Below are 27340 nucleotides of genomic sequence, written 5' to 3'. Positions count from 1 at the left end.
CGATCTGCACATGTACCCCAGAACTTAAAGCATAACAAAAAAAAATAAAAATACAAGGGCTGCAAGGAACTAGCTAGGCCCTCTTGGCCCTTCCACCTTTCCAATGCTAGAAAACAGCCTTCCAGAGGACACAGCAAATAAGACACCATCTTGGAAGCAGAGACCAGGCCCTCACCAGACACTGAGCATTTCTGTTCTTTATAAATTAGGTACCTAAGTCTCAGATACTTCGTCATAGAAGCACTAATTGACTAACACAGTAGGTGAGCTACTTAAAATAGCATTTTTTAAAAAGTCAAAAAGAGAAAATAACCAGTCTTAGAATGCTATGGAGCTTAAGTCATTATTTCACATTCTTTTTAGACATCATAGAAAATCTAACTCTTAACCTGGACCTGTTCAAATATAGATATAAGAAATACAGAGCAATGGCTAAAAAGCTTCTGAAAGTGCTCAAGTAGAATATTTTTATTTTTTAACGTAAAATATTACCCCCACCTTGTTGCAAAAAAAGTGGGGTGGACTAAGTAACACCACTATTCATCCCTCTATGGGGAAACATCCCTTATAGTTAAGATTCAGTAGTCCTCACCATCTTCAATGATACACCTGTTTGTAGGAGATGATGGGGAGGTGAAGTGAGGGGCAGCTAGAATGCACTTCCTCCGACATTCTTTCATGTAAACATTCACAATATTTACATGGGATCAGAGAAATTGTCAAGAAACCATAGGAGTTGATTTGGCTGACCCCTAACAATGTCTTAAGCATCAATGCAGTCAACCTTTGTCTCAGTTTCTTTCAAATTAATACCAATTGATGGAATGGCACTGACATTTTGGAAGCTACATGCAAGGAAGAGGCTGCTGTGAAGGGTGAGTTGGAGAGCAGCAGACAGAAAGACTGGAGGTTCAAGGAAAGCAGCACCTAGGGAAGCCTGATTTCTCTGTCTTACTCCCTGGCATTGGCTGTATTTCCAACGGTGGATTTGGTCTGCAAACCCAGCCATAGGCCCCCAACACCCTGTTCCACTTGTTCTGCCTTGAGGTGTTCTTCCCTGCCATCCCTGTCCCTGAAGCCCTCTTTTTGGCCCCCAGAATCCTGCTAAAACTCTCCTCTAGAAAACCATCCTGACCAATCTACCTGCTGGTTGTATCTCCAGCAAATTTCTAGATACATTTCCTTAGAGTAGGTCCAGTGCATTCTTGATTGTAGGCATCTTATCCTCCCCTGCTGTGAGTCTATCAAAAGCTGCTCTTTTATTTCCCTTATGGGCTTTTCCTCATCACTCTCCCTGTTCTTCCATCTCCTCCCCTTAGCCCATGGAGTGCTAACTGTTTAGGTACCAGGAAAAGGCTGCCGATCTGCACTACCTAACTGTCCCTGCATGTTAGGGCTGAGTTGGTCTCAGATGCTGCCTTCTTGCAGGCAGGGAGAGCTTGAAAATATAGGTCTGGGAAAGGTCTGGAGAGGAGTCCTAAAGAACTCACAGGGGCAGGTGTGCATGGTTGCTATGGTTACCTGGCAGCTTGGTTGTCTAGCCACTTTTTCCCAACAAGGCAACACTTCTCTGTGAAGCACAAAGAGAAGATGCTTAAACCCAATTCACCTCAAGAGCTAGGGGAGCAGTGACTTAGCCACATCGTCTGTTTGTCACAATGCCAACAGCAAAGTTAGGGGTCACTGGGGCTGTGAGGGGAACACACACGGAAAACTACTTTGTGGATATATTAAAATTAGAATGAGATTAAACAGCCAACTCACTGTGCCCTGCACTCTTTTTGTTCTGTTTTGCTTAAACTAACATCACATCTGTCAGTGTGGTTTTAGTCGTGCCTGGCAGCCAAGCACATGGGCGCACACAGGACTTGGCAGTGGGGAAATGAGCTAAGACCCAGTCAGGACAGTCTCATCTTTCTACCTGAGCTTCAAACTGTGGTTTTCCAGGCTCCAGATGGTGATCATGATTGTTAAAAAGCAACTATTATCCCTGTTAATGAGGATAATAAAACTAAACAATTCATGAGCACCGACAACATATGAAACTTCCTACAAAACGCAGATTTACCCAGCATTATCAGGAAATGAAGTTTTCCACATCAGTGAGTTTTCTGGAAAATTAGAACTTGCCTCTTTTTTAAAATCTTCAGTTTTTTTGGAACAGGTGGCATTTGGCTACATGAATCAATTCTTTAGTGGTGATTTCTAAGATTCTGGTGCCCCCATCATTCAAGCAGTGTATACCCGGCACCCAAACTATAGTCTCATCTCTCACCACTGACCACCATTTCCCCCAAGTCCCCAAATTCCAATGTATCCCACTTATGCCTTTGTGTCCTCATAGCTTATTTCCCACATATGAGTAAGCAAATATGATGTTTGCATTTCCAGGGTGTAACTTTTTAGCTCTGATTTTTTTTCTGAAGACGTTAATTGGGATGGAAACATGTAACCAACTGTGTCAAATATGTAATACATTCTTCCATCTTGCTAAACAGTATAATAAATGCTACATACACCATTTTTCCTGGATCTCTCCTTATGAACATGGAATGAAGCAGAGGGGTGGGGAGAGGTCTCTATCTATACCATCTTTGGGTCTTGATTGGGACAGTTAGCCCACTTTGCCTTGACCTAGTCAGCTATATTCAGGTCTCTCTGCACTTGACAGTAAGTTCCTTAAGAAAGAACCAGGGCTTCCCTATCCTTCACCTTCATTCCCTACAGCCTTGCCACTCAAAAGGTGGCCCTCGGAATAGCAAAGCAGCACCACCTAGAAGCTTATTAGAAAAGCAGACTTTCTGGCTCTATCCCAGACCTACTTAGTGAATTCGATTCTGAATTTTAACAAGATCCTCTGGTGATTCACATGCACATTGAAAGTTGGGAAACATTACCCTCCAGCTGTGCATGCCAGCTTGTCCGTGACCAGTCATATAGGCAATCACCTGAAGTTTCTTGTTAGACACAGAACTTGGGGCCCAGTATGGAATCAGAATCTCTGAGTAGTGAAACTCAGAAATCTATTTTTGTCAAACTCTACAGGTAATTCTGATAGAGTATCCAGCCCTAGGCCTTGCTCAGGGAGGTACTCAATAAGTCTTTATTAAATTGAATGGAATTCTTACATTTGCTTTTCATGGTTATCCTGTCTCCTGCTTAAGCAAGGTGAAAGGTGTTCAACCTTTGGTCTATGCAGATAAAATTCCCATTTCTGATTTTCTAGCACAGTGATTTAGATCTCTACCTTCACTAGTGAAAGAAGCCAAATATAATATGTAGATATTTTATGACTGTATTTACATGAAATAGCCTGAATAGACAAATCCAAAGAGACATAAAGTAAATTAGTGATTGCCAGAGACTGCAGAGAGGGAGGAACAGGGAAGTGACTCCTTGCTAGTGGGTATGGGGTTTTCTTTTTGGGATGATGAATATGAAATGTGAAATTAGATGGTGGTGATGGGTACACAACCTTGTGAATATACTAAAAATCACTGAATGTACCCTTAAAAAGATAAAGTTATGTGAATTATATCTCAATTTTGAAAAGGCCTCAGGTTTTAGAATCAGGACACCTGAGTTCAAATCCTGGTCTTGCCACATAGAGGCTGTGTAATCTTGGACATGTTAATTAACGTCTTTGAGACCCAGTTACATTGTCTGTAAAGAGAATAACAATGTGCCTATGCCAGAGGTTTGTTATGAGATTTAAATAAAATAATCTTTGTAAAAAGTGACAGGTGTTGGCCAGGCATGGCACCTCGCACCTATAATCCCAGCACTTTGGGAGACTGAGGCAGGCAGATCACCTGAGGTCAGGAGTTCAAGACCAGCCTGGCCAACACAGTGAAACCCTGTCTCTACTAAAAACACAAAAAATTAGCTGGGCATGGTGGTGAGCGCCTGTAATCCCAGCTACTCAGGAGGCTGAGGCAGAGAATCACTTCAACTTGGGATGCGGAGGTTTCAGTGAGTTGAGACTGTGCCATTGCACTCCAGCCTGGGCAACAAGAGCAAAACTCAGTCTCAAAAAAAAAAAAAAAAAAAAAAAAAAGTGACAGGTGTTGAAGCTCAAGACACACCACCCCAAAATATGACTGCAGGAGACCAAAATATACCACCCCAAAATAGACCTTTTTGGCATATCATTTTGAGCAGGTTATTTTGAGAAATTGCAGACACAAGGGTAGCTCTGAAAAGTTGCCCTTTTGTAAAGGAAATGTACATTTATAAAGGAAATTTTTATTAGTAAAGATGTGTGTACCAGGCAGAGAGCTACTCCAAGATAACTTTTATCACCTGAGAAACTTTTAACTTCATAAAAAGACAATCTGTTCACCATGCATTAACTCGCCTCATTCTTTTGTAACTTGTTTGTACACCCACAGAAGCCCCAAATCCTTATTTTTTTGTGTAAGGATTTTTACACATTTTCAGCATGCTGTTTGTTATAAGCCTCAATCATCTGACCATTTCTTTAAGTCACATTTTTGTGGGACTCCCATGCATACATTATTTAAATGGCTTTTCTCTTTTTAATCTGTTTTACGTCAATTTAGTTTGTAGGCCAGCAAAGAACCTAGAAGAGTAGAGGAAAGCAATTCTCTTCCTACACTGGTACATCATAAGTGCTGATACATTTTTCCTGCTGTAGGGGTGAAAAAAACGTGTGATGCCTTTTTGATCGCCCATCACAAGGATTAAAACCAACACTCCTATAAACAAAATAAAAATTAATAAGAGGCAAGCATTTCAAATTTATTTAAAACCAAAAATGTTATGCAACACAGGAGACTTCAGAAATGAAGACTTAAGAGCTAGGCATGGTGGTGTCTGCCTGCAGTCTCAACTACTCAGGAGGCTGAGTTGGGAGGATGGCTTGTGCCCAGGAGTTTGAGTCCAGCCTGGGCAACATGGAAAAACCCTGTCTCTTAAAAGAAAAAAGAAAGAAATGAAGAACCAACAACCCAGGGGAAAATATTAATTTTTATGCCTGATTTCAATGAAAAATGGATAGCTGTGTAAAAATGTGATTGGACAAAATGGTATGAACTAATAGTAATAGACACAGGGTGTTGGAAGAGGGAGCAGCAAGACCTGTCCAGATTCTTCTTGGCCTCTCTATGTAAGACTCTTTCCTCCGTGCATAGGTCAGAACATCTGTCACATAAGGAAGGAGATCAGAGAGTGAACTTTTTAGGTTTTGCGGTTTGCTTTAGGGAGAGAAGTTTTAGTTTCTGTGATCCGCTTTGGGGGAGAGGAATTCTATAACTCACTTCCAGAAAGATAGACAGGTGGGAGACAGGTCAGAAAGACCTTGCTTCTGAGACCTTGCCAATCTTTTTCAGTTCTAATTATTTAGCACACCAAAGCACCATATTTTAGAATATCACGTTCTGAGCTTCAAACCGCTAATTTTGAACCCAACAATTCTTAAACTTTAAAATGTTTAAGAATCACCTGGTGAGCTTCATAATATGAATGCCCTTGGATTTTCAGATTTATATGTCTAGAGAGTGGCCTGAGAATCAACATTTTTAATATACTCACCATTCTGATTACAGATGGTCTGGAGATGACACCATAAGAAATAGTATTCTAGGCTGGGCGCAGTGGCTCATGCCTGTGATCCCAGCACTTACGAAGGACTAGGTGGGTGGATCCCTTGAGCTCAGGAATAGGTGGGCGGATCACTTGAGCTCAGGAATTTGAGACCAGCCTGACCAACATGGAGAAGCCCCGTCTCTACTAAAAAAAATACAAAATTAGCTGGGTGTGGTGGCACATGCCTATAATCCCAGCTACTCAGGAGGCTGAGGCAGAAGACTTGCTTGAACCCAGGAGGCGGAGGTTGCAGTCAGCCGAGATCGCGCCACTGCACTCTAGCCTGGGCAATAAGAGCGAAACTCTGTCTAAAAAAAAAAAAAAAAAAAAAAAAAAAAAAAAAAAAAAAAAAAAATTAGTATTCTAAACTCTTGTCAACTGAAAAAATAAACAATGTTTTTTAAATTATTCATTTGTTTCCCACTTAGAATATATAAACTGGAAAAAACATTGCTTCTACCCTTACACCTCCCAACATTTTGGACAATCTACAAATTTACTTTTATGGAATTTATCAGAGAGCTGAGGTTGAAAGGGAAACCAGCAAACCCAAAATCTGAGAAAACGTGTATATCTCCAAAGAGAGACAAACACAAGAACTTAATTACCAGGCCACTGGTCCCAGCTAAGGATAATTCAGTGAAATTTTTTAGCAAATTGCTAAGGGCTGAGTTTAGGTTAGCAAGAGACTATTAAACCCCTGGAGATCCAGACAAAGGAGAATTTTCCCCTTCTTGCAGGCTTTTTCCCACAGACCTTCCTGAATACACACAAAAAAGGCTGGGAGCAGGACAAGAGACTTCAGATAGCATCCCATGTGCTGCAAGCCTGGGGGAAAGTAACAGCTGCCCCCATGTGAAATGCATAAAGCCACACCTGGATATCTCCCTGATATCTCCCCTCAGGACAAAAGCCTTAAACTGTTGGTGGAAAGCAAAAAATCCCTGTCTCTCTTAGGGCACTAGTAAAGAAGCCATTGCACCTGGGAGAAGGAAAAAGGTGGGGGACAAACTCCAGCTACAGGAAAAGGCAAGTATACGTTTTGGGCCCAGACCTACAGCTAACGGTAAAAGAGGATCACTGAGAAAGCCCCATCCCTAAGACTCAGAGACACAATGTCTGCCTATACTTGAGACTCCTTTTTAAAATAATTTCAAATTTGATTTTAGACACAGGGGGTACATGTGTAGGTTTGTTATACATGAGCATATTGCGTGATGCTGAGGTTTGATGTATGAATACTCCTGTCACCCAGGAAGTAAGCACAGCACCCAACAGGTAGTTTTTCAGCCCTGTTCCCCTTTTTCTCTCCCCTTTTAGTAGTCCCCAGTGTCTATTGTTGCCATCTTTCTTTTTTTTTTTTTTTTTTTTTTTTTGAGATGGAATCTTGTTCTGGTGCCCAGGCTGGATTGCAGTCATGCAATCTTGGCTCACTACAACCTTTGTCTCCTGGGTTCAAGCGATTCTCCTGCCTTAGCCTCCTGAGTAGCTGGGATTTCAGGTGCTTGCCACCACACCTAGCTAATTTTTGTATTTTTAGTAGAGACTGGGTTTCACCATATTGGCCAGGCTGGTCTTGAATTCCTGACCTCATGATCCACCTGCCTCAGCCTCCCCAGGTGCTGAGATTACAGGTGTGAGCCACCATGCCTGGCATTGTTGCCATCTTTATGTGCATGAGCATCGAATGTAAAGCTCCTACTTATAAGTGAGAACATGCAGTATTTGGTTTTCTGGTCTTGTTGTTAATTCTTTTTTATGGTTGCATAGTATTCCATGGTCTATATGTACCACATTTTCTTTATTCAATCCACTGGTGATGGACACCTAGGTTGTTTCCATGTTTTGCTATTGTGAATAGTGCTGCACTAAATATACAAGTGCATGTGTCTTTTTTGTAAAACGATTTATTTTCCTTTAGGTATATACCCACTCATGGGATTGGTGGGTCAAATGGTAGTTCTGTTTTAAATTCTTTGAAAAATCTTCAAACTGCTTTTCACAGTGGCTGAACTAATTTACATTCTCACTAACAGTATATAAGCTATCCCTTTTCTCCACAGCCTTGCCAGCATCTGTATTTTTTTGCTTTTTAATAAGCACTATTTTGACTTATGTGAGATGGTATCGCATTGCAGTTTTGATTGTCATTTCTCTGATGCTTGGTGATGTGAAGAATTTTCCATGTTTGTTGGCTGCTTGTATGTCCTCTGAGAAGTCTGTTCATGTCCTTTGCCTACTTTTTAATGGGCTTATATGTTTTTTGCTTGTTGAATTGTTTAAGTTCCTTGTAGATTGTGGATATTAGACCCTTGTCGGATACACAGTTGCAAATATTTTCTCCCATTATGTGGGTTATCTGTTTACCCCCTTCATAGTTTCTTTTGCTATGCAAAAGCTGTTTCATTTAATTATGTCCCACTTGTTTTTTGTTTGTTTGCAATTGCTTTTGGGGAGTTACTCATAAATTCCTTGTCAAGGCTAATGTCCAGAAGGTTATTTCCTAGACTTTCTTTAGGATTTTTATAGTTTAAAGTCTTAGATTTAAACTATAATTTAATTTTTGTATGTGATGAAAGGTAGGGTTCCAATTTCATCCTTCTACATATGGCTAGCTGGTTATACCAGTACCATTTATTGAATAGGGAGTCCTTTCCCCATTGGTTATTTTTGCTAACCTTGTCAAAGATCAGATGGCTGTAAAGGTATGGCTTTGTTTCTGGGTTCTCTATTCGATTTCATTGGTCTATGTGCCTGTCTTTAACCAGTGCCATGCTGTTTTGGCTACTGCAGCCTGATAATACAGCTTGAAGTCAGGTAATATGATGTCTCTGGCTTCGTTCTTTTTGATTTGAATTGCTTTGGCTATTCAGGCTCTTTTGTGACTCCATATGAATTTCAAAATAGTTTTTTCTAATTCTGTGAAAAACGATAATTAAATAGTTTGATAATAATAGCACTGAATATAGACTGCTTTAGACAGTATGTCCATTTTAACAATATTAATTATTTCAATCCATGAACATGAAAGGTCTTTCCATTTGTTTGTATCATCTCTAATTTTTTTCAGCAGTTTGTGTGTGTGTGTGTGTGTGTGTGTGTCTATTGTAAATGGGATTACATTCTTGATTTGGCTCTGAGTTTGAACGTTATTGGTGTATAAAACTGCTACTGATTTTTGTACATTGATTTTGTATCCTAAAACTTTACTGAAGTTGTTTATCAAGTCTAGGAGCCTCTTGGTGGAGTCTTGAAGTTTTCTAGGTATAAAATCATATTGTCACAAACAGAGGTAATTTGACTTCTTTTCCTTTTTGGAACCCTTTTATTTCTTTCTCTTGACTGATTGCTCTGGTTAGGACTTCCTACAACTGAGGCTTATTTAGAACCACAGAGAATGCTTCCCTCATACCCTACCACCAGGCTAACAAGAATCTAGGAACAAACAATAGAAGTCTACTACTGAGAGAGATGCAAAAGCAGGGAGAGAGACCCCCATGGGCACAATTCAAAGAGAAGATCTAAAGGCTGAGTATAGAGCAGACATTGGAAAAAAATCTTCTGGCAAACCAGCCCCGACCCTAAACACAAGATATGGAGGAATATGAAAACTGTGTTATAGCAAGGGTAACCATATCAACGAAAAAAATCCTAAACCGGTTCAACTCTTAAGAGGATTGACTCATCTCTCACATTAAATGCCAAGATAAGGAAAAGCGAGCCCACTTCCAGGTCTAACAACTACAGTCATATATCACTTAACAGTGTGGATACATTCTGCAAAGTGTGCTCTTAGGTAATTCCATTGTTGTGCAAACATCGCAGAGTGTACTTACAGAAACATGGATGTAGCCTACTACATACCTAAGCTATACCATATGGTATATCCTGTGGCTCCTGGGTTACAAATCTGTACAGCATGTTACTGTACTGAGACTCTAGGTGTTTGTAATACAAAGTTGTGTATCTAAACATATATAAGCACAAAGCACAGTAAAAATACAATATTATAAATTCATGGAACCACTGTTGTATTTGTGGTTTGCCATTGACCAAAACATTGTATATGTCACATGACTGTATTTAGCACAGCCTCTACTAAACTATACAGGATACCTGGCATTCATCGCAAAATTAAAATGTATACAAAGAAACTAGAAAAACAAAAACACCATCCAGAGGAAAAGCAATCAACAGAACCAGACTCAGATGTGACACATGGCAGAACTATCTAAAGGGGAATTTAACGTAACTATGATTATTATGTTAAAATACTCCAGATGAAAAAGTGACAACAGGCATGATGAAATGGGTAATTTCTGCAAAGACATGAAAACTATAGAAAGAATATAATGGAAATGATAGAAATAAAAAACACAAGAACAGCATTGAAGAATGATGCAATGGCCTCATCAGTAGACTTGAAACAGCCAAGGAAAGAGTAAGCAAAACCCAAATAAGCCAGTAGATATTACCCAGATTTACCATGTGCAGTGGCTAATGCCTATAATTGCAATGCTATGGGAGGCTGAAGCAGGAGGATTTTTTGAGCCTAGGATTTGAGACCAAACTGAATAACATAGTGAGACCCCATCTCTACAAAAAAAAATAAAAATAAAAAAAATAAAAGTTACCATGGGTCTACTAGTGGTGTGTGCCTATAGTCTCAGCTACTAGGGAGGCTGAGGTTGGAGGATCCCTTAAGCCCAGGATGTAGAGGCTGTGGTGAGTCCTGATTATGCCACTGCACTCCAGCCTGGGTACAGAGCAAGACTCTGTCTAACAACAACAACAACAAGAAATTACCCAAATTGAAACCCAAAGGAAAAAAGAGTAGGCAAAACAACAACAACAACAACAACAACAACAACAACAACAACAACAACAACAAAACCAGAACAGAGCACCCAAGAGTTGTGCCACAGTATAAGTCTAATATGCATGTAATTGAAATCGCCAAAGAAAAGAACACAAAGCGAAAGTTTGGATGATGTATTTAAATTTGTCTTCATTTATTTCATTTTCAGTGCTGTCCGTTTCTTTGTGTAAATTCAATATTCTGTCTGGTATCATGTTTGTCTGCCCAAAGAACTTCCTTTAACAATTCTTGTAGTGCAAGTCTGCAAATAAATTCTTTCAGTTTTTGTTTGTGTAAGATCTGTATTTCTTCCTCATTTTTGAAAAATGGTTTTGCTGGGTATGGAATTCTGGGTTGACAATTTTTTTCTTTTAACACTCCACTGTCTTCTGGCTTGCACAGTTTCTAGTAAGAAGTCTGCTGTAATCATTGTCTTCGTTCATCTAAATATAATGTGCATTTTTCCTCTAGCTACCTTTTGGAATATCTTGTCTTTCATTTTCAGTGATTTGGATTACATATGCAGACGTGTATATTTTGGTATTTATCATGTTTGATGATCTCTGAGTTTTCTGAATCTGTAATTTGGTGTCTTAATTTTGGGCCTAACTTTGGCTAACATTAGGGTGTAATTATTTAGCTGAAAACTAAAGAATGAGGACTTCATCAGAAAAAGAAAGGGCAAGCAATGTTTCAGAGAAGAGGGTCCAAGAGACAAAAGAAATGCCATGATTAGTACCCCACAGGTAAGAAGAGATCCTACATTTTAAGCAAATTAAAAAGACTTTTATAGCTAAGTGAAAAGAGTGAATGCAAAGGTGCAATATATGAAGTTGACAGACAGAGGACACATTGTGGAAGAATGTGTAACCACACTAAGCATTTGTTACTACGGTAAGCAGTGAAGGTTTTTAAGCAGTAGAGTGACATAATCAGATTCAAATTCTTAAATCCTAATTCATAATGATCACGCTGCATGCTAAGTAAGGAGTAGATTGTAAGCAATGTATTAGAAGTCAAGACAGGTTTTTAGATAGAGTCTTTAAGCTGTAGATGCTTCTCTTCCATATTCCTTTACCCTAAGCTTTCTATCACCTAATATATACCTCCTAGTCTCCCTGGAAAACTTACCTGTGCTATGATCCATTCCTTTAGATCTTGCTAAATGTTTATAGATATCCTTCACACACCTGAACTATTTCCCAGATTCCCTTGCTGTTAGATGTGGTCACATGCCTAAGTTCTGGCCAATATGAGTAAGAAATAAACATTTATTATTCTGTATCACTAGGCTTTAGGAGTATATAGTTATAGCAGCTCACCTACTCTTACAAATACACTGAGTAACTACCTAATTAACAAGTAAAGTAAATTTCACATGACTAGTGAATTCCTTGAATTAATATATTATTATGTGAAAATGTTATATCTTATCAAAGTACTAGAAATTTCATAAATAGGTTAAGAAAACCTAAGTAAAAGTTTGTGTATTTGCCAACTCACACAACATCAAGGGCCACACACTTTATTTTACCAGTCTACCTTTAGGAAGTTTCTGACAAAATCCTTTGGATTTATCCTCTTAATTAAGCATGGTATGGTACAATGGAAAGTTCCTTACATTTGTAATATGGAGACTAGTATTATTCTTTCTGAAATATTACTGACCAGCCATTTGGCCTAAGAAAAAAATCTTTTCATTTTTTTAGACATGAAGTCTCACTCCGTCAAACAGGCTGGAGCACAGTGGTGTGATCATAGCTCACTGCAGCCTTAAACTCCTGGGCTCAAGTTACACTCCCACTCAGCCTTCCAAACAGCTGAGACTACAGGCATACATCACCATGCCCAGCTAATTTGTTTTTATGTTTTTAGAGATGGGATCTCACTATGTTGTTCTAGGCTCAGGTGGTCCTCCCACCTCAGCCTCCCAAGTAGTTGGGATTACAGGCACAAGCCACCACATTTGGCAATTACTTACTACTTTGGTGTCCTTTTAAAAAAAAAAAATCTGTGAAAGAGGGAATAATAATACCAATTTTCAAGGGTAGAGGATTATACCATGAGGATTAAATGAGGCAATATCTGTATGGTAAATTCCTATAATTGTACTAATTATTTTCTCTTCCCTGTATCTACACCCTTTGCCAGGTAAAATTTCCCTATCAAAAGGAATGGTGTACATTTTCTCACACCTTGACACTGAATTCACGTGACTTGCTTTGGCCATTATATGAGACCTTGCATGTTTTGCTTGCTCTCTTGTGCCTCTTCTATTTCTTCTCTCATTACCATAAGAACATGCTTAGGTTAGCTTTGTGAAAGATAAAAGACACATGGATCAGAGCTGAGTCCCCAGGTCATCTGACAGCTCAGATCAACTGATAGCCCCAAACCCCCAAATATGTGAATAAGCCTAGCCAAAATTCTAGACTAATGAGCAATAACCACATTGTTGTATGTGTTTATTATGTACGTATAAACATATTGTTGTAGGCGCCTGAGATTTCATAGTTGTTTGTTATACCACATTATTTTGACAACAGATAACCAATAGTCTGGGAGATTATGCTCCTACAAACAGTAAAGTACTACACAAATGTAAACTATTAAAGCTTAGGGATGGTAGAAAAATAGATATGTATCCAAGGGCTCCCTTGCTTTATGAATATTAGAGCCTATGAAAAATCTCATTAAATCCTGTTTCAGAGAGTCCTGGGATCCCACTTTTGAGTTGGACAGGACATTAGAGAAGGTTCAGTCTTATTCTACTTGTGTATGAAAACTTTTCTCTTCTCAGTACATAGATTCTCTTTCGTCCGTACCAACAGACTTGTTCCTCTAGCACTTCTATGCTCTAGTAGTTATAAAAGACATCATCTTTAAATTCTGCTGTCTCTCTAGCAATTCCTATGCACACAACCCAGGAGGCTGGGTCTGGTTTCATCCCTCTCAACTGGCCACTTCTCTGTGTTGACATCTGTCAATTATGCTCTGATCATGCTGCCATTTGCAGTTTTTCCAGATGCTTTCAACATGTGGCCACTTTGACAAGCTAAAAGCTGCTAATGCTGCATCATTTATCATATTTTCCTGCATATTACATTAATCTTAAAGACCCAGCTTAATGCACACAAGGACATCCTCCCTAAATACAGAAGGGCTAGTCTACAAGTTTCATGAAATCAGCATCCTTCCAGATCTCCAAAGGAATAAAAAGCCACAAGAATAAATTGGAAGAGAAACAAGGCAAGCTGTTTTGTATTTTCTAAAGGAAGGAAGAAATTATTTAGCCTGATTCAGGGCTCTTTCAGGCATCTCACACATTGTTATTGCTGAACAAATACTTCTTATTCTTCTGAACAATGAAGTAATCCGAGATGGACCTTTTCTTCCTTAAAAGGAATAAGGAGTCTTTCCAGGTCCCATTTCTGCATCCTGCATGGTATCTTTACCTTAGCTGCTGAAGGATCCTTTTTTCTCTAACCTAGAAGAAGGCAGGAGGCAGAGTGCCTGTCTAGAAAACTGACAAATCAGACATGACATACATATAGACCCATTACTTCTGTCATATTTCTCCTCTTAACTTTTCTCAGCAATTAAGGTTTCCATGAGCCTCCCACTCCTTTTCAAATCCTGCTCGTGAGGCAGTTGAAATTAAATCTCCTTGATCTCCCAATGCTGTTTCTTTGTAAAATAACTTTATCTTAGAAAAGTTTCCCGTCTAAATTTTCCCAAACACGCTTTCCTAAGGCTGTGATAGAAAAATCTCTTCCTTTCTTCTAGGTCTAAATTCAAAAGCACTACCTCTTCCAGGAAGCCTTCCCTAACAACCTAACTCAGCCTCATTTCCAGGCTCTTTCTCTGGACTCGCATAGCTTCTTATACACGCCTCTATTATAATATTTACCACACTGTCTTGTAATCATCAGTGTCCTAGTGTCTCCCAAACTCAGCTTGTGCAAAGAGGACAGGACAGGCCTCAGTGGACTTTGTATCCATGGAGCCAGTTCTGCTAGTAGAATACCAGGGGAGAAACACTGACCAGGTGCTCATCCACTCTCACAGCAACTATTTTGTTTCCTTCGAGAGTGCTGTCAATGTGCTGCGCTTAATTAGGACATAGCCTTTGTTCCCACCTTGTTAGCTTCACAAAGAGAATAAGATGTCATGATTTACCTGATGAGTTTCATGGAATCTTCTGAAATCGTCAAATAACCTATCAAGTGATCTTTGAGCACCCCATATGAGGCCAGATTTGTACTAAGCACCACAGTGGGAAGGGAGTAGTAATAAGGAAATATAAAACTAGGTTTCAGATCATTTGACATATGTTACCGTGTTAGAGATTTAAACATATGTATATAAAACACTAACTTTACATCACAGCATATCAGTGTCATTTAAGTCACATAGACAACAATAGCTAAAGAATTCAGAGCGGGAGAAATTACTGGAAAAGGAAGAACGGTTTTCAAGGCAGCTTTGCAAAAGCAGCCAGTGTTGGGTCTTGAAGGAGGGTAAGATCCCAGCAGAGGGGAGAGAAGCCAGTAACAGCATAAACAAAGGCACAGAGCAGGATCTGCACAGTCTGTTTAGATTTAAAGAATAATGAGTAGACTCGCCCGGCTAGGATGAAGGCCCTGTGATGAGAATAATGGGAAATTAGGTTCCAAAGCCAGGCCAAATTATCTTCATTTTTTTCCCCCAATAAAAAGAACTGCCCAAGTCACCTACTTCCAAGAGGCCCCATTGTATCCTGGTCCTGAACAGGAAATATGCAGTTAAGAAGGGAATGTGCAGTATTACCACAACTCAGCCACCACCAATTACGCCTCAAGAGCACCATGTTAACTCCTCACTAGCCAAAGGCAGTTTCTCTAGTTCGTGCTTCATCTATTTCCACCAACCAGTTTAAAGTGTACACCCACTACGTGCTAATCCACTTACTAAACCCCCTAAATTACTCAAAAATGAAGAAGATAGAATTGAATTCTTAACCTCAAAGAATTCCTCTTATTTTTTCTCTTCTTGTATTTTCCTCTTATTTTTCTTGTGTCACAGTTCCCTGCTCTTCCACTATTTCTTAGAGACAGTATTTATTGAGGAATTCCATCAAACCTTCTGTAGCCCTTCCTTGCTAAACACATCTTAATCATGCTGGTAGATTTAAAAAGAGAAGAAACTCAAGTCCGTAAATAATTTGGCTTCAACAGGGAAGTAGTTAAATTCTCAGTTTAACCACTCATTCTCTCCTCAGTGGTTAAGAGTTGGCTCTAACTGCCAGAAAATATCTTTTGCATCTCCTTCTGATGAGAAACAAGACGCCTCTCTTCTTGTCTAAAAGAGGAATTGAAGTCATGGCCATGCCAAGAGAGTACAGTCCAACTTACCCTTCTAAGCATGACTTGGTCCAGCCTCTGAGCAGGTCCCTAAGACAGCACAGGATGCCTGGAAAATCCTCCCTCTCACTGTGCCAAGCCATGTGTCTCCTTTCATTTAAATACTTCCTGAAATCCCACCCTCTGTGCTCCCTTATGACTTCGGAGAAGAGTAATGAAGTCCTTCCCGTCCTCAGATCCTGTCTCCCCATGAAAAGCTTTTGGCCACTTTCCCTGATCACACCCACAACCTCAATCAGGCTTTGCATTCTTCTTTGCTCCACACTCCTAAATATATGTGCCCTTGAAGTGTACTCATTATAAATAGCCTACATTTTAACTCATCTGGGATCCTGTAAACCGTTTCTGGCGGTCCAAGAAGTCTTGAGCTTGTTAGGATCTAGGGAACTAGCCTTGTTTGGGGTTGTTGTCATCAATGAATTGAGACAGGACTACATCAAACAAGCATTTGTTCACACAGCATTTCCTCTCTTAGGCCATGTGAATGATCCCAACTGTAAAACCAATATTTCCATAGCATTTACAAAATGCTTTCAGATCCATGACTTTAATTTTTCTTCAACATAACCCTGTGAAGTACCATTTGCATAATCCTCTCTTAATAAGGAAATGGAAGCTAAAGGAGGTTAAAAAACTTGCCTTTGGTCAAGTAATAAATGGGGCCAGGAAAACTATTTGGGAATAATTCCATGTACCTGCACCTGACATCATAAAACAAAATAAATCTCGGATGGATTAAATGGTTAAGCATAAAACATACAACTATTAAGAAGAAACATAGCTAACGATTTGCCTGATCACGAGATGAAGAAAGGTATTTTACAGATGAAAGCAATAGAGGCCAGGTGCAATGTCTCACACTGGTAATCCCCACACTACTACGGGAGGCCAAGGCAGAAGGATCACTTGAGCCTAGGAGTTTGATACCAGCCTAGGAGTTTGAGACTTGCTATGAGACAACATAGCAAGACCCTGTCTCTACAAGAAAAAAAAATTAGCCAGATGTGGTAGCACATGCCTGTAGTCCAGCTACTTGAGAGGCTGAGTCAGGAGGGTCTCTTGAGCCCAGGAGATGTAGGCTGAAGTGAGCCATAATCACATCACTGCACTCCAGCCTGAGTGACAGAGCTAGACCCTGTCTCCTGCCCACCAAAAAAGCAATGGAAAAAATCCCAAAAGAAAAGCATTCTGCTCTTGCCACCATGTAAAATATGTTTTTGCTCCGCATTCACCATCTGCATGATTTTGAGGCCTCCCCAGCCATGTGGAACTGTGAGTCAATTAAATCTCTTTCCTTTATAAATTAAAAAAAAAAGAAAAGAAAAGCTAAGACTACATAAAAATATAAGACACTGATGTGTCACAAAATCAAATAGAAAGCCAAAATAGTCTGAGGGAGAACTGCCTGAGAAAGGAGTGCCTTCCCAACTACAGATTTCAGGCAAATATATTTTAAAATCCCTCTAAATTAACAGATACTAAAAATAGAGCAGACAACTTGTAGAAAAGTAAACATAATTAGCTAATAAACCTATTTTTAAGGTTCAACTTTAGTAAGAATCAAAGATGTACAAAATAATATAATAAAACACTGTTTTTGCCTGTCAATGTAATTGTAACGGCAATACACAACGCAGCTAATGGTGCAGTGAAGTGTACACGACCATTACACTGATGAAAGTATAAACTGATGTAATTCTCCTAGAGCAATTAATAACTACCTACCAAGACCTGAAAAATATTCAGACATGTTGATCTAGTAATTCCACTCTGGGAACCTATTTCATGGAAACAATCAGGAATATTCTAGAAAGTTTATGTATGTTACTATTCATCAGTAATATTTAAATCATAATTAATTTGTACAAATCAACATTCTACTATATATAATAAAAATACCAAGCAATATTAGTAAAAAAGTATATAAATTATAATGAAAGAGCAAATGTATTTATCATATATAAAATATATAATATATAATTTATTATATGATACATAATACATATAACATATATTAAATGATATAATTTATTATATTATTAAATACAATGTATGTACATATTATTAAATACAATGTGCATATTTATGTGTGTATATATTTGTATCTATATTTACGTATATTCATACATATATAAATATATATGTATATATATTTTATATAATATGTATGTATGTATATATACATATAAATTATATATAATATATATATAATTTATATACATACACACACACACACACACACACACACACACATATGATCCTCCTGCCTTGGCCTCCCATGGTAGCGCTGAGATTACCAGTGTGAGACATTGCACCCAGCCTCCATATATATATATGATATTTAATCATTATATAGACATTGTATTTAATATGATAAATATTACATCATTTACTGTATGACATATACACACATAAACATACACACACACAAATATACACACACATACATGTTGTATTTAATAATATGATCTTGATTATATAACTATATATATGAACAGGTAGGTTGTCCAGGATGTAGACAATAAGGACTTAGGAAGGCAAAATATTTTATCAGGGAGTAACACCTGTAAAAGACAAAGAGGAACAGCAGGATTGCATGGAAGGACCCTCAAACTGCAGTGCAGATGTGGAAAATCTGTGCCACCCCAACAAGTAGCAACAAAGCAAAGATCACCCTTTAGAAAAGACCTATACTGAGAGAAGTAGCCAGGCTTTGTGGCACAAGCTTGCCAGTCACCTGCTGGGACCACCACTAAAATAGTGGGACCATGGCTCAAATGCTGAGGCCAGTCTCGAAGTTGCTAACAGCTGGAGCCAAGGTATCTCTGGAAGGGGAATCTGAGTGGTCCACAACTATACACAGAATAAAGGCTGGGAATGCACCAAAATGTTAGTAGTGACAATGGAATTATACATTATCTTTATTTTCCTCTTTATACTTTTCTATATTTTTCATGTTTTTGCAGAAAGCATAATAACCAGAAGAAAGTATTAGACTCAGAAAAATAAAATTTTTTAGTTTTAAAATGAGGCCTATCTAGGGATTTCTGTGTTCCTTAGTCTCTCTTACTTCCATCTTCACACGTCCTCTGAGAGTGGTAGTCCTAATGTATTCATTTTAATAGTTTGCTTAGAGACATTTGTGTTAGGACGTTATTTCCAGAACAAGACAAAGCCTTAAATTACACACATATACACACAGACTACTGCTTTTGGTTCACTTTCTGCAATCTTGTTGTTCTTCAAGTTTTACAAGCAAGTTTCCAGTTTCTCTCTCATTGTTAGACCACATTGGAAGAGGAGTCTGGGCAGGCAAAGATGGGAGTTTGCACTTACTGCCTGCGACATGCAGGGCAAGAGCTTTACAAAAAACAAGGTCCAGAGTCAAGTATGTAGCCATACATCTAGTAAAAGCTGGAGACAGGATTCACTCCAGCCAGTTTGGTCTCAAATCTTTGCTCATTCATCTACCCCTAATGCCTTTAATCAAGAAATATCCATATCCTGCAGCTCAGCAAATTTGGCAAAGCTGATCTTCAGAAACACCATTGCATGCAATGTGGAGTTCTGCCAAGAGTGGGCAGAAAGTGAAGAGACTTGTGTTCTAACCCTGGCTGTGTTCAAGGTGTCAGATGACCTTGGACAATTTGTTTTCTTGCCCGTGGAAGCAGTGGCTGGGACTAGCGATTTCAAAAGGGCTTTCCTGCCCTTAACCTCTGACTCTCTCAATATTCATTTATTTGTGCATTATATATGCAATTAATACATTCATTTATGTATGCATATAATGCTCTCAGGAAGCCATTGCTATTGCCATGCCACACCTAAATAAATCATGAAGTCATTCTGCTTCTATAGAAAACCAAGATCTTTAAACTGTTCCCTGCTACTGCCTCACCCAGAACTACTGATAAAGACAACTGCATTCACCGCAGCATTATTTACCAGACAAAGACTGGCAACAATTCAAACAAACACCAGTGGATAGAGGACTAATTCAATAAGCTATGGCACGGCGTTGCAATGGAATACTATGCAGACATATGAAAGATTTAGGGGACTTAGCCAATACTGTCTAGGCTGGGCTTCTGGGACACCACATTCTCATATTTCCCTCCTCTTTGATTGGCTGTCTTGTCCCAGCCACCTGTGTTGGACCTTCTTCCTCCTCCCAACATCTAAATGTGAAAAGGACCCAGGAATCAGTCCCTGGCCTTCTGTCTATGCTCTCTCTCTGCATTCAATCCCAAAGTTTAAAATAGCGTCTTACGATACCCAAAATTCTATCCCCAACTCTAGCCCAAGCCATGCCCTCTGAAGTAAACAACTGATTGCTTTCTGAATATTGTATTCATTAATATTTGAGTGCCCATTAAGGGCCAGGCACTGACTGTTCTAGGCACTGAAAATACAGCAGTGGAAAAACAAGACAAAATCTCAGCCCTCCTTAACATTCTAGCAGCTATACCAGAAAACAAACAAGGAAATGGTAATTATGTTCTGTAATGCCAGGTAGTGATTAAGAACTGTGCAGGAAAATAAAAACAGTAAGAGGGCAGAAATGATGGGAGCTCTTTGAGATGGGATGACTGGGGAGGGCCAGCCTGGGGAGGTGACATACAGGAGTGATGCATGCCAAGGACAGGGTGGACAAGGCTTCCAGGTGAAGAGAACAACAAGGACAAGATCCCAGGACGGGGATGTGTTGGCATATTAAAGAAAAGGAAGGAGGCCAGTGTGGCTAAGCAGAGTAAGATGTAGGAGTCAGGGGAGAGGACATCACTGCAGCGGACAGGTGATGAGCCCATGAGGCCCAGTGACCATGGCGAGGAGTTTAATTAATGAATATGTGTGCTGATACAGAACAATCTCTAAGAAGTATTATTCCATGAAAAAGTGAAGTGCAGCTGCTGCCTGGACTCCTTCCAGAAGGACACACAAGAAACTGTAAAAGGTGGTTACCTCTGGAAATGGATAACAATAGTAGGGGGCAGCAACAGAGAAACCTATTTTTCAGTGATAATTTTTTGTACTGTTTCAATTATCTCCAGGGACATGAATTATTTTTTCAATTTATAAAAATCTGCTTCTGTCTGGTCACTGGTGGTGTTCTAACTGGCCCAGTGGACTAAGCCACATTTGCCTCATGAATAGAACTCCTCAGCCTCATCTGTTGCCTCCCAGGGTCCTTAAGCTTTTCCAGTTCGTTTTGTTTTCTGAAGGGAGGTCACCACATCCTGTAGGTTCATTTTTGTTTCAATTTGTTTTGCAGGAGGGAGGTTCCTCACCACTAAGACCAAAGACCAAAGACTGAGGTCTCGGTGGCTCTGCTGTGGAAGGCTACTTCTCCACTCTCCTCCCAGGGAAGCTGAGAGCTTTCCTGTTCCTGTGTTACAGTGCCCCTACTCTTCCAGTGGCTCCTGACTGTTCCAGACCTCAGGCACCCAACTCCAGGGTGCACCCATCACATTAGTTTGGACAATACTATTTTTATTTTATGTATTTATTTATATATTTAGAGATGAAGTCTTGCTCTGTTGCCAAGCTGGAGTGCAGTGGTGCAATCTTGGCTCCCTGCAACCTCCACTGCTCGGGTTCAAGTGATTCCCCTGCCTCCAGAGTAGCAGGGACTATAGGCGTGTACCGCCATGCCAGGCTAGTGTGTGTGTGTGTGTGTGTGTGTGTGTGTGTGTGTGTGTGTGTGTGTCTTAGTAGAGACGGGGTTTCACCATGTTGACCAAAATGGTCTTGATCTCCTGACCTTGTGATCTGCCCACCTCAGCCTCCCAAAGTCCTAGGATTACAGGCATGAACCACTGTGCCCGGTCAACAATACTATTTTTAAATGACAACCAGAACATGCAGGAGGTGAAGGAGCTGTTTCCCATGCCACTGTTTGTCCCTGGCCTGGCCCCAAGAACTTGAGACCCAAAGCCATAGCTGTCTTGATTCACAGATGAGGAAACAAGCTTACAGAGTGCAATGGTTGTCCAGAGTTGCACCGTGAGTTTATGAAAGAATCAGGACTAAAATTTAGTTCCCCAGATTTCCAGTTCCAGGCTCTTTCCAGCTAGATCTCCACCCCAATCTTAAGTCCAACCCAATTAGCCTTTCCCGAAGCTGCATGCTTGACTTTCAGCAGAAGCTGAAGCAAGAAGAGGGAGAAGGAGAGTGAGTTCCCAACCAAGGCAGCTTCCGGAGCCTCCAAAGGAGCACTGGCCTCTCATGAATTTGGCAAGTGCTTGGGGCCAGTTCATAAATGCTCCTGGGTCTTTTAGAGACACCCTAGTAATCTCCTCGAATCTCCTTTGCAGACCTCAACACACACATGATTTCCTTCTCATGATCTAAAAAAAGAATCAGAATCAGGTTTATTTAAGTTGCCTGCAAAAACCTCATACTCATACCAAAAAATAAAAAAGGATAGGGGTTGATAATTTCTTTCTTTTTTTTTTTTTTGTATTGAGATGGGGGTCTCTCTATGTTGCCCTGGCTGGTCTTGAACTCCTGAACTCAAGGGTTCCACCCACCTCAGCCTCCCAAAGTGCCGGGATTATAGACCACCACACCAGGCCAGAGTTGGTAATTGTAAAAGCAAACATCAAATGATCAAATAAAGCAACACTTCTCTTTGATAATGTATGATCATAAAGAGGAATGTTTAAAAAGACACCAAGGACATGAGATCCTATTTTTAATGAATTTATTTACCAAAGGTTACATACTCACACAGACTCACCTGCCCTAGTCAGAATGCATGACAAGATTTGGGAATGACAGGTCTGATAGCAGAGAATCAAGAGAAAACTTTACAAGTAGCTTTCCTGTAATGCCCCCACAAAAATTCATTGCTAAGAGTTTTTATCCAGAGCAGGGAATGACAGTGTCATACAATCCAGCTTTGTGTGCAGAGAGATTACCTGCATCATGCATGCTTTGTGTGGCAATGCTGCAGGTCTGTATCCACACAGCTGTGTCCCAGCATCATTCACATGGAGGGTCCTGAACATACAAAGACTTCGACTGCTTTGTACAGAAACCTCACCAGTTGATCTTACTGTGCCTAGAACCACAGGTGTCTGAACAGCTTCTGAGGATGACTTTAGACAAGCATCTCCTTAGGAATTCTAGGACTGACTCTAACCTCTGACAGTACTCAGTTACAAATAACAAACCATATTCTAACTTGCCAGCAAATTAGTCATTCTTACTACAATTGCTATTTCTTTGGGGGAATGTATATTATTATATTATTTTGGATTGCTATTTTATTAATAATTTCATAACCATAAATAATATGAAAATTACAGCTACTACCTTTTATTGAACACTTTCTGTATGCCAGATGCCCTTTTAATCAAGTGGCCTAAATATCTCATTTAATGTTCAAAGCAATCTTGGTAATAAATTATGATAATTCCCCAGGTAACAAAACTGAAAATATGTTTATAAGTTGCCAGTTGTACCGCTGATAAGTCAGGTCCACCTGACTCTAACATTCATGTTTTAACCACCAAGTTACATGGTCTCCCATTCCTGCGTATTTAGAGCATTTATCGTACATGCTACAGGCGTCATGAAGAAACTGACTCTGTTGTAGACTCTAACTTGGAGCTTTCTGCTAGTTAACCAAAGGAGTAACAATAAACATTAGATTTATCTTCATACTACTGCTGCCATGTAGGTGAAGAAAATACTCCATCAAGAGGAAACTGTGGAACTTTTATATTTACAGCTACAGTTGAGATCTGGGTTAGGTAATTCATTCCCCTAAAAAATCTTTATGACATCATATTGCATACTATTAACTGGCAATATGTCATTAACCTAATTTCTTTCAGTAAGAGTGAATTAGGACCTCCTATAAGCTAGGCATTAAATAAAAATACAGATTTAAAAAAAAAAAAAAAAAAAGACAAGGTCCCCAGGCCCCAAGGAACTCACATTCTAGTGGCAGAAATTTCTATTTGTGATTAGAATTGCCCTGAAAGTACAAAGTCCAAGAAAGCTTAGAGTCATTCTGTCTAGAGGAATCCAAGAGAGCTTGGCATTTGAACTAGATATGGAATTTAAACTGGGTCTTGAAGTGTGGGCAGGAACTTAAAGGCCAACAGAGTGCATGAAAGAGAACTTCAAAGAGAAAATACCATAAGAGAGCCTTGGGATGCCACCGTTAGTGCCGGCAGAGCCAACAAGCACCTATGTAGCTAGGTGGTAACAAATGAGATTGAGAAGGACGGTTAGGTCCAGATCCTAACAGGCCTAGAATCTCACATGTTAAGAAGATTGAGGCCAGGTGCAGTGGATCACACCTGTAATCCCAGCACTTTGAGAGGTTAAGGTGGGCAGATCATGAGGTCAAGAGATCGAGACCATCGTGGCCAACATGGTGAAAACTTGTCTCTACTAAAAACACAATATTTAGCTGGGCATGGTGGTGTGCACCTGTAGTCCCCGCTACTCAGGAGGCTGAGACAGGAGAATTGCTTCAACCTGGGAGATGGAGGTTACAGTGAGCTGAGATCGTACCACTGCATTCCAGTCTGGGTGACAGAGCCAGACTCCATCTCAAAAAAAAAAAAAAAAAAAAAAAGAACAAGAAGAAGAAGAAGATTGAACACACAGGAAAACAGTGAGCCATCAAAAGTTTCTGAGCCCAGGGGTACAGCAACCAAAAAGCTTTCCTGGCAAAGAAAGATCCCTCTGGAGCTCAAGTGGCTAACAGATTAATAGGTATCTGGGTCTGGGTAGCTTTGGTGGCTCTGAATATTTCATTAAATGAATTTCCTAAACAAAGAAAGGATGATACATTTTAATGTGTTTCTCTCTCTCTCTCTTTCTCTCTATGGCAACTAATCGTCATTATCTCAGAACTCTGAGCTCAAGAAGATATTTCCTCTGTTTACCTTCAGAAAGAACAAGGCAAGGGTTTACTCTGAATATTAAATGTGCATTTTTATAGGTTTACAGCTTAATTAAATAGCGTTGAAATCCATGCGCAGGTTATTGAAAGCATAAGTACCTGAAATGATAGGGGGAAAAATACTTAGAAAGTTGCCATGTTAAAGTATTGTTATTAAAAGAACAGAAAACTCCTATTGAAAAAACAATTTATTATGCCCTGGGTTCTGTCAACTGCAGCTAAATCCATGTCCCTTGGGTTCTTAGAGCATCTTTCTCCACTACAAAGAAAGTGAAGGAAGGAAATATGATCCAGTCCACCCCATGAACCTCCTTGCCTCCTCATTCCCCCACATATGTAGGCAGTGTCTACCACCCAACACTAACATCATAACCCACTTCTACCATTGTGGTGTATGTGACTCCAAACGTTCTTTAGAAATCAACCCAAAAAACACATTAAATTTGGACAATTACCTGGGACAGCAGTGCTGTTGAAAAAGGAAGCAATGATACTAGTCAAACAAAAGGAGTAAATTCTCATGAAATACACCAGCATATGTATTTGGTTGGTCATCTATTCACTGAGTGAACAGAGAGCACCTGATATATGCCCAGCACTGGCCCAGGTATTGTGAATGCTAAGAGAAATCAGAAACAGCCCTTCTTGTCAATGAACTCCATCAATCTCGACATTTACTACAATTCTGTAACTGCATTGTTGAGAGGAGGAAACTGATGCTTAGAGACACTAATTCACTTCAAGATCGAAGATCACATCCAGGGGGAATTTGGAGCGAGACAAAAGGACCATAGTGAGAATTAGGTGAGGATTTAGCCTCTGACTCCAAGCACAAACACAGGAGGGCCCATGTCATAAAAGAAATCCTGGAGTCTGGGGGCCAAATGTACACAGGGGGATTGCAAATGAGAGGGCAAAACACAACTTAGGTAAGAAGCAATGTGGACCATTATGTTCCCCCAAGACCATCTTAGCACTAAAAACATGAAAGAGATTGATTCAATACCCATAGTAAAGATATTCAAGAGACAGTATATATAGTGATAAAATGTGCCACCTCTGGAGACACAAAGTCGTGGGTTCAAATCCCAGCTCTGCACCTTTATAACTGTGGACAAGTTATTTAATAACTATGGACAAATTAATAACCGTGGGCTGGTTACTAAAGCTTGCATGGGTTGATAACCTTTACTACAAGAAACTGTGGTGAGAATTATATAAGAGACAACATACACAAATGCTTTAGTGTAGTGCCTGGCACTCAGTGAGAATCAATAAAAGTGAGCTATGATGCGTCAAACTCAGTAAGTCCCAAAATGAAATCATTATCTGTTCTCAAACACCTGTTTATTCTGTGCCTGAATTCTCTATTGGCATGATTTTCGCCCACTCACCAAAATCAGGAGCCATTCTCAGTTCCATTTCTCAAACCACCACCCTTCCACCTTCTTCTACCACCATCATCATCACACCTAATATTTCTGATGCCTTTCTATGTTTGAAGATGCTAAGACAAGTACTTTAGAAGATGACCTTCTTTAATTGGGCAGAAGAAAACCCTTTTGAGGAAGACACTGTCATTATCTCGATTTTGCATTTGGGGCAGGTGCAACTTCTAGAGAGGTTATGAAACTTTCCTAAGGTCATATAGCTCTTAAGTGAGAGCAGGAAGATTTTATAGACAGTCTGAGTCAAAATCCACGCACTTAAATGCTACACTACATAGCCTCCCAATGAACAGGTCACTCACCAACCCCTACAGGTCCCTCTTTCCAATTCCTCTTGGCTCTATCCTGTCACCACCCTCGGGCCACAGCCTGCTCTCCTAAAGCACAGATATACAGTGTGTTGCATTTTGGAACAATCGAGCTTCGAATGTCAAGCTAATGGGGAATTTGACCAAGGAGAAGTGTGTGAACCGGAGAAAAAGTATTGCTGAGCGAGGGGCAGCCTTGTTGGCGAGGGCAGACAGGAGGGACAGAGCCAGGGAGGAGACCAGTGCATCAGTGTAGGTGTGAGGTACAGAGGGCCTGAAGCAAGGGAGTGGGAGTGGGAACAAAAAGAAAGGCTGGATGCGACAGACATTACCTCACCAGGCACAAATACTCTCGAGGCTGGAACTCAAGTTTAATAATTCTGTTACTAGGGCAACAGCAAAAGAACCTAACTCAGAGAGAACCCCTCAGAGTCTGTTTCTGCACAGAAGAGTGGTGGCTCTAAGCTGGGAAAACAGTTGAAGGCGAATGGCCAGGTGACGCAGCAAGACCTGTGGACCAAGACTTCACATATTTTAGACCCTTCACCCTCTACAGTTTGGGGAGTAGAGACATTTGAAACAGGCTTTGCAAGAAGGAAGATAGCAAGATCTAGGAAGCTAAAGCTATTGAAGCCCCGTGATAGATTAGTAATACTGCCTCTGATTTTTATTTATTTATTTATTTATTGTTTGAGCCAGGGCCTCACTCCATCGCCCAGGCTGGCATGCAGTAGCACAGTCACAGCTCACTGCAGCCTCAACTTCCCGGGCTCAGATGATTCTCCTACCTCAGT

At 39.9% G+C, this 27340-nt stretch overlaps 1 protein-coding gene across 6 annotated transcripts in view; it reads right to left on the bottom strand.

The window, feature by feature from the left end:
* RXRG (retinoid X receptor gamma) overlaps nt 1-27340 on the bottom strand; it is a 198291-nt gene that overhangs the window by 112044 nt on the left and 58907 nt on the right. For 2 of the 6 annotated variants that reach the window (XM_074389872.1, XM_074389869.1), the window contains exon 1: nt 15859-17693. The exons of 3 other annotated variants lie outside the window; for them this stretch is intronic. The gene's annotated coding sequence lies outside the window, so the exon portion shown is untranslated. Of the gene's footprint in view, nt 1-5553; nt 5884-15858; nt 17694-27340 lie in introns of those variants that run through there. One more of the 6 variants, XM_074389870.1, reaches the window with a different exon arrangement.

The sequence above is a fragment of the Saimiri boliviensis genome, chromosome 19 (assembly GCF_048565385.1).
Source record: "Saimiri boliviensis isolate mSaiBol1 chromosome 19, mSaiBol1.pri, whole genome shotgun sequence".
Lineage (NCBI taxonomy): Eukaryota > Metazoa > Chordata > Mammalia > Primates > Cebidae > Saimiri > Saimiri boliviensis.
The sequence above is the reverse complement of the archived record's forward strand: the minus strand, read 5'-3'. Positions and strand labels throughout refer to the sequence as shown.